This window comes from Meriones unguiculatus, chromosome 4, assembly GCF_030254825.1.
Source record: "Meriones unguiculatus strain TT.TT164.6M chromosome 4, Bangor_MerUng_6.1, whole genome shotgun sequence".
NCBI lineage: Eukaryota > Metazoa > Chordata > Mammalia > Rodentia > Muridae > Meriones > Meriones unguiculatus.
In genome coordinates, this window is record NC_083352.1 from 58,507,326 (window position 1) to 58,514,693 (window position 7,368).

A 7,368-nucleotide genomic window follows, 5' to 3' on the forward strand; every position below is an offset into this window, starting at 1 on the left:
CCTATCCTCTCCAAGTCATACTAACTCCCCCTTCTTTCATATGATTCCCTGTACTCTGTCGAAGGTTTGGTTATGTGTCTTAATATCTGCTTTGGTAAACTGCTAGGTATCAGGGGCCCTTTGCAGTAGGCTCCTGTCCTGTTACTTGTTTTCTCCTATGTCCAAAGCTCCTCCCATTTGTCTAAGTGAGTATTGGTCGTCTTACTCCGGGTCCTCTTTCTTGTTTATCTTCTTTAGGTGTATAGATTTCATTATGTTTATCATATCTTATAGGACTATATGAGTGAGTATATACCATGTGTGTCTTTCTCCTCCTGGAATACCTCACTCAGGATAATTTTTTCTAGATACCACCATTTGCCTGCAAATTTCATGATTTCCTCATTTTTGATTGCTGAGTAGTATTCCATTGTGTAGAAATACCACAATTTCTGTATCCATTCCTCCGTTGAGTGACATCTGGGTTGTTTCCAGGTTCTGGCTATTACAAATAAAGCTGCTACAAACATGGTTGAGCAAATGTCCTTGTTGTGTACTTGAGCAAATTTTGGGTATATACCTAGCAGTGGTGTAGGTGGATCTTGAGGATCCACTATTCCTACTTTTCTGAGATAGCGCCAGATTGACTTCCAAAGTGGTTGTACCAGTTTACATTTCCACCAGCAATGGAGGAGGGTTCCCCTTTCTCCACACCCTCTCCAGCATGTGTTGTCACTTGAATTATTAATCTTAGCCATTCTGATGGGTGTAAGGTGAAATCTCAGGGTCATTTTTGGATTGTGAATTGCAGTATGTTTAGCCTTTAATAACTGGCTAAAATCTGTTTATCAGTGAGCATATATCATGTGTGTCTTTCTGAGTCTGGATTACCTCACTCAGGATGATCTTTTCTAGTTCCATCCATTTGCCTGCAAATTTTATAATTTCCTTGTTTTTAATTGCTGAGTAGTATTCCATTGTGTAAATGCACCACAATTTCTTTATCTTTTCTTCAGTTGAGGGACATATAGGTGTTTCCAGATTCTAGCTATTATAAATAAAGCTGTTATTAACAGAGCTGAGCAAATGTCCTTATTGTATGGTAGAGCATCTTTTGGGTATATGCCCAGGAGTGGTAGCTGGGTCTTGAGATAGAACTATTCCCAGTTTTCTGAGAAATCACCTGATTGATTTCCACAGTGTTTGTATAAGCTTGCACTCCCACCTGCAAAATGGAGAAGTGTTCCCTTTTCTCCACACCCTTTGCTGCAGTTGCTGTCACTTGAGTGTTTTTTTTTTAATTATTTTATTTAAGTTTATTTACTTTATGTCCCATGGGTATCCCTTTCCTCCTCTTCTGCTAGTACCCCCTCCTCCTTCTTCCCCTTTTCCTCTTCTATCCCCCCAGAAAAGGAGAGCTCCCTCCCCTCTTAGCAACCCTCCCCCACACATGGAGTTAAATCAGGACTGAGCATATCTCATTCACTGAGGCCAGGTAAGAAAGCGCTGCCAGAGTGAAGTGATCCAAAAGCAGGCAATAGTGTCCATGTTAGAAACAGGACCCCTTCCACTCTACAGGAGACCCACACAAAGACCAAGTCACCCATTGGCCATATATGTGCAGGGGTCCTAGGTCCAGGCCATCTTTGCTCCTTTGTGGATGACTCAGTCTCTGTAAGTCCTCATGGGCCTGGGCTAGTTGTTTCTGTAGGTTTTCTTGTGGGATTCCTGTCCTCTTCAGGTCCTTCCATCTTTCTCCTAATACTTTCAAAAGGCCTCTGGAACTCTGCCCTGTGCTTGGCTGCAAGTCCCAGCATCTGTCTTGATCAGCTGCTGGATGGGGCCTCCCAGAAGACAGTCATGTTAAGTTCCTGTCTGCAAGCATAGCAAAGCATCATTACTAGTGTCAGGGGCTGGCTCTCTAGAGTGGGGGGGGTCTCAGGGTGGGCCAATCATTGGCTGGACATTCCTTCTATCTCTGTTCCCTCTTTAACCCTGAACTTCTTATAGGCACTGTAATTTTTGGATCAAAGATTTTATGGGTGGGTTGTTGTTCCCCTCCCTCCACTAGTTCTGCTTGGTTAGGAGGTGGTTACTTCAGTTTCCATGTCCCACGCTGTTAGGAGTCTCAGCTAGAGCCACATCCATATCCTCCTAGGAACCTACCCTGTTGCAGGCCTCCAGCTTGTCAAAGAGATTTCCCCCTCAGTTTCCCTTCTTGTTCCAAGCCCTCTCACCTCCAATCCCTGTCCTCCCCACATCTGATCTCCACCCTTGTTTTCCTCCCCATTCCATCTCCTGCCCTTTTCTCCAGTTCCTTTTCTTCATCTATTTCTGCTATATATTTTATTTCCCCTTCTGTGTGACATTCTGGCACCCCTCCCTTGGGCCTTCCTTGTTACTTAGCTTTGTTGGGTCTGTGGCTTGTAGTATGGTTATCCTGTACAGGTCTAGTATCTGATTTCAAGTGAATCTATACCATGTGTGTCTTTCTGGGATACCTCACTCAGGATGATCTTTTCTAGTTCCATCCATTTGCCTGAAAATTTTGATTTTCTTATTTTTAGTAGCTGAGTTGTAGTCCATTGTATAAAAGTACCACAATTTCTTTATCCATTCTTTGGTTGAGGGACATCTAGGTTGTTTCCAGATTCTGGCTACTATGAATAAAGCTGTTCTGAACATGGTCGAGCAAATGTCCTTGTTGTATGGTGGAGTATCTTTTGGGTATATGTCCAGGAGTAGTATAGCTGGGTCTTGAGGTAGAACTATTTCTAATTTTCTGAGAAAGTGCCAGATTGCTTTCCAAAGAGGTTGTGCAAGTTTGCACTTCCATCAGCAATGGAGGAGGGTTCCCCTTTCTCCACATCCCTCCTAGCATGTGTTGTCACTTGAATTTTTGATTTTAGCCATTCTTATGGGTGTAAGATGGAATCTCAGAGTCATTTTGCTTTGCATTTCCCTGATTACTAAGGATTTTGAACATTTCTTTTTTTTTTCCCGCTGTAAATACATAAGGTTCTTTTTTATTGTAAATTACAAGGTGCAGCTTGCCCCCCACCACCGCCGAAGCTGTGGGAACCGAGCGCCCCCGTGCTCAGGTTAGTTGGGTGATTTAAAGATTCTAGTCCATCCCAGCATGCCCAAGGCAGGGGCGATTCCTGCCTGGCAAGCATCTATTGGTCAAAATGCTACATTTGGAATTGATTGGCTATAGAAAGGTCCCCAGACCATAATGACCTGGTGTCCCTCCCTAGGGGGATGGGCCAGTTTCCTAGCAACTGTATCTCTAGTGGGTGGGGAAAGAATGCAGTAAGGTGGTCCTTCCCCTCAGGGCATTACTAGAATTCTCCACCCACCTAGTTCAGGCCTTAATTAATAGCTGATTTTTTTTTTCAATGCAGTTTATTCAGGAACCTTGAACAATCATCTGACCCTGGGGAAAGCCAGCCCACAGCTTAAATAGCCTCTGGGTAGCCAACCCCAGCGTGCCACGTGGGCAATGCAGATAGGTCCACATACATGGATGCAAGCCAGATCCTCAGCCTTAGCCAAATGTGGAATTGTTTTGAACATTTCTTTAAGTATTTCTTGGCCATTCTATATTCTTCTGTTGAGAATTCTCTGTTTAGCTCTGTACCCCATTTTAAAAATTGGATTATTTTGTTTGTTGGTATTTAATTTCTTGAGTTTTTTTTAATGTATTTTGTATATTAGTCCTCTGACTGATGTAGGATTGGTGAAGATATTTTCCTAATAAACTGACTTTTTGTTCCATTGACAGTTTCCTTTGCCTTACAGAGGTCCCATTTATTACTATTGATCTTAGAGACTGAGCTGTTGGTGTTTTGTTCAGGTAGTTGCCTCCTGTGCCAATCAGTTCAAGGCTTTTCCTCACTTTCTCTTCTATTAGATTTAGTGTATCTGGTTTTATGTTGAGGTCTTTGATCAACTTATACTTGAGTTTTCTGCAGGGGGATAAATATCTATTTCCATTTAATTACATGTAGTCATCCAGTTAGATCAACACTATTTGTTGAAGATGTTTTCTTTTTTCCACTGTATGGTTTTGGCTCCTTTGTCAAAAATCAAGTGTCTGTAGGTATGTGGGCTTATTTCTGGGTCTTCAATTCAATTCCATTGGTCATCAGTCTATTTTAATGCCAGTACCATGTAGTTTTTATTACTATTGCTCTGTAGTAGAGCTTGAAGTCAGGGATGGAGATACCTCCAGAAGTTGTTTTATTGTGTAGGATTGTTTTTGCTCTTCTGGCTTTTCTGTTTTTCCATATAAAGTTTAGAATTGTTCTTTCAAGATCTGTAGAGAATTGTGTTGGGATTTTGATGGGGATTGCCTTGAATGTTTAGATTGCTTTTCTTAAGATGGCCATTTATACAATGTTAATCCTACTGATATATGAGCATGGGAGATTTTTCCATCTTCTGATATTTTCTTCAAATTCTTTCTTTAGAGACTTAAAGTTCTTGTCATATAGATCTTTCACTTGCTTGGTTAAAGTTACACCAAGATACTTTATATTATTTGTGGCTATTGTGAAGGGTGTAGTTTTCCTAATTTCTTTCTTAGCCCATTTGTCTTTTGTATACAGGAGAGCTATGATTAAAAAAAAATGATCTTGTATCCAGCCACTTTGTTGAAGGTGTTTTCCAGCTGTAGGAGTTCCCTGGTAGATTTTTTGGGGTCACTTATGTATACTATCATATCATCTGGGAATAGTTATACTTTGACTTCTTCCTTTCCAAACTGTATCCCCTTGATCATCTTTAGTTGTCTTATTGCTCTGACTAGGACTTCAAGTACTATGTTGAAGAGATACGGAGAGAGTGGACAGCCTTGCCTTGTCCCTGATTTCAGTGGTATTTATTTAAGTTTCTTTCCAATTAGTTAGATGTTGGCTAAGGGCTTGCTGTGTATTATCTTTACTCTGTTTAGGTATGTACCTTGTATCCTTGATTTCTCCGATACTTATAACATGAGTGGGTGTTGGATTTTGTCACATGCTTTTTCAAGATCTAATGAGATGATCATGTGTTTTTTTTTTTTCAGTTTGTTTATATGGTGGATTACATTGATGGATTTGTGTATTTTGAACCACCTTTGCATGCCTTGGATGAAGTCTATTGGTAATGGTGGATGATATTTTTGATGTGTTCTTGGGTATTGTTTGCGGGTAACTTTATATCAATGTTTATAAGAGATAATGGTTTGAAATTTTTTTCTTTGTTGGGTCTTTGTGTGGTTTAGGTATCAAGGTGACTGTGGCCTCATAGAATGAGTTTAACAATGTTCATTCTGTCTCTATTTTGTGGAATAGTTTGAAGAGTATTGGTCTTAGCTCTTCTTTGAAAGTCTAGTAGGATTCTGTGCTGAAACCATCTGGCCCTGTGCTTCTTTTGGATGAGAGTCTTTTAATGACTGCTCTATCCTTAGGAATTATAGATCTATTTAACTTAACCTGGTCTTGATTTAACTTTGGTAAGTGGAATATATATAGAAAATTGTCCATTTCATTTAGCCTTTCAAATTTTATGGAGTAAATCTTTAGAAGACCTAATGATTCTTTGGATTTATTTAGTGTATATTGTTATATTTCCCTTTTCTTTTCTTTTCTTTTCTTTTCTTTTCTTTTCTTTTCTTTTCTTATCTTTTCTTTTCTGATTTTGTAGATTTAGATACTTTATTTCTGCCTTTTAGTTAGTTTGGCTAAAAGTTTGTCTACCTTGTTGATTTTCTTGAAGAAGCAGCTCTTGGTTTCATTGATTCTTTTTGTTGTTCTCTTTGTTTCTAATTTATTGATTTCAGCCCTTTGTTTGATTATTTTCTGTCATCTACTTTTCTTGGGTGTGCTTGCTTTCTTTTTTTTTTCCTAAAGCTTTCAGGTGAACTATTAAGTTGCTAGTATAGAATCTCACCAATTTCAATATGAAGGTACTTAGTGCTATGAACTTTCCTCTTAACACTGCTTTCATTGTATCCCATAAGTTGGGTATGTTGTGCCTTTATTTTCATTGAATTTTAAGAAGTCTTTAATTTATTTCTTTATTTCTTTGAACCAGTGGTCATTGAGTAGGGAGTTGTTCAGCTTCCTTGAACATGTAGGCTATTTGTTATTTCTGTTGTTGTTTGAAGTCCAGCTTAATAAAGCACAATGTGTTAATTTAATTTTCTTGTACCAGTTGAAGTCTCCTTCGTGACTGACTATATAGTCGAGTTTGATCAAGTTCCAGGCAGTGCTGAGAAAAAAAGTATATTCTTTTGTGTTTGGGTAAAAAGTTGTGGACATATGTTAAGTCCATTTAATTCATGACATCTAATAGTTTCATTATTTCTCTGTCTTGATGATCTGTTGGTGAGAATGGGGTGTTGAAGTTTCCTACTAGTAATGTGTGGGGATTGATTTGTGATTTAAGTTTTAATAATGTTTCTTTTACAAATGTGGTCGTCCTTGTATTTGGGGCATAGATATTCAGCAATAAAATATCTCTTGGTAGATTTTTCCTTTGATGAAAAAAATCTTTATCTTTTCTGGATTAATTTTCATTAAAAGTCTATTTTATTAGATATTAGCATGAGTACTTCAGCTTGCTTCTTGGGTCTGTTTGCTTAGGAAACCTCTTTGACTCTGATATAATGTCTACCTTTGTTGCTGAGGTGTGTTTCTGATTGGGTTGGGTTCTATTTATGCATCTGTTTCTGTTAGCCTGTGTCTTTTTATTGGAGAGTTGAGTCCATTGATGTTGAGAGGTATTAATGATCAATTACTGTTACTTCCTTTTATTATGATGTTGTTGCTGGTTGTGTGTTTGTGTGCTTATCTCTTTTTTTTTGGCTTTGCTGTTGAGAAATTATTTATATCCTGTGTTTTATTGGGTGTAGTTGACCTCGCTGGGTTGGAGTTTTCCTTTAGTATCTTCTATAGGGCTGAGATTATGCATAGATATTGTTTAAACTTGGTTTTGTCATGAAATGTTTTTTTTTTTTTCCATCTATGGTGATTGAAAGCTTTGCTAGGTAGAGTAGACTGGGTTGACATCTCTGGTCTCTTAGAGTCTGCATAACATCTGTACAGGCCCTTCTGGCTTTCATAGTTTCTGTTGAGAAGTCAGGTGTGATTCTGATAGGTCTTTTATATGTTACTTGGCCTTTTTCCCTTAAAGCTTTTAATATTTCTCTTAATTCTGTACAGTTAGTATTTTGATTACTATGTGGCAAGATGAATTTCTTTTTTGGTCTTATCTATTTGCTGTTCTGTAAGCCTCTTTTAAAGGCATCTCTTTAGGTTGGGGAAATATTCTTCTATGGTTCTGTTGAAAATATTTTCTGGTCCTTGGGGCTGGGAATTGTCTCTTTCTTCTATTCGTATTATT